Below are 272 nucleotides of genomic sequence, written 5' to 3' on the forward strand. Positions count from 1 at the left end.
TTTAAAGACAAAAGTAATTTATTTTCAAAAGGATCTGTGTTTAGTTCGTACTTTTTGAATAAATGATTCGAACTTGGTGATCGAACTACATTCGAACCCAACTTTGTAGCAACGGCCTTAGAGCTACTAAGGGCCGGGCATAGAGGCTTCCATCAAAGATACAGAATTAAGAAACAGACATATAGACCGTGCTCTCATAATACAACTCAACTGCATAATCATGACCGGTTCTGAAAATCTGGTTGAGGATCCAGACACTCTATCAGATTTGC

The sequence above is a fragment of the Penaeus monodon genome, chromosome 27, assembly GCF_015228065.2.
Source record: "Penaeus monodon isolate SGIC_2016 chromosome 27, NSTDA_Pmon_1, whole genome shotgun sequence".
Taxonomy (NCBI): Eukaryota; Metazoa; Arthropoda; class Malacostraca; order Decapoda; family Penaeidae; genus Penaeus; species Penaeus monodon.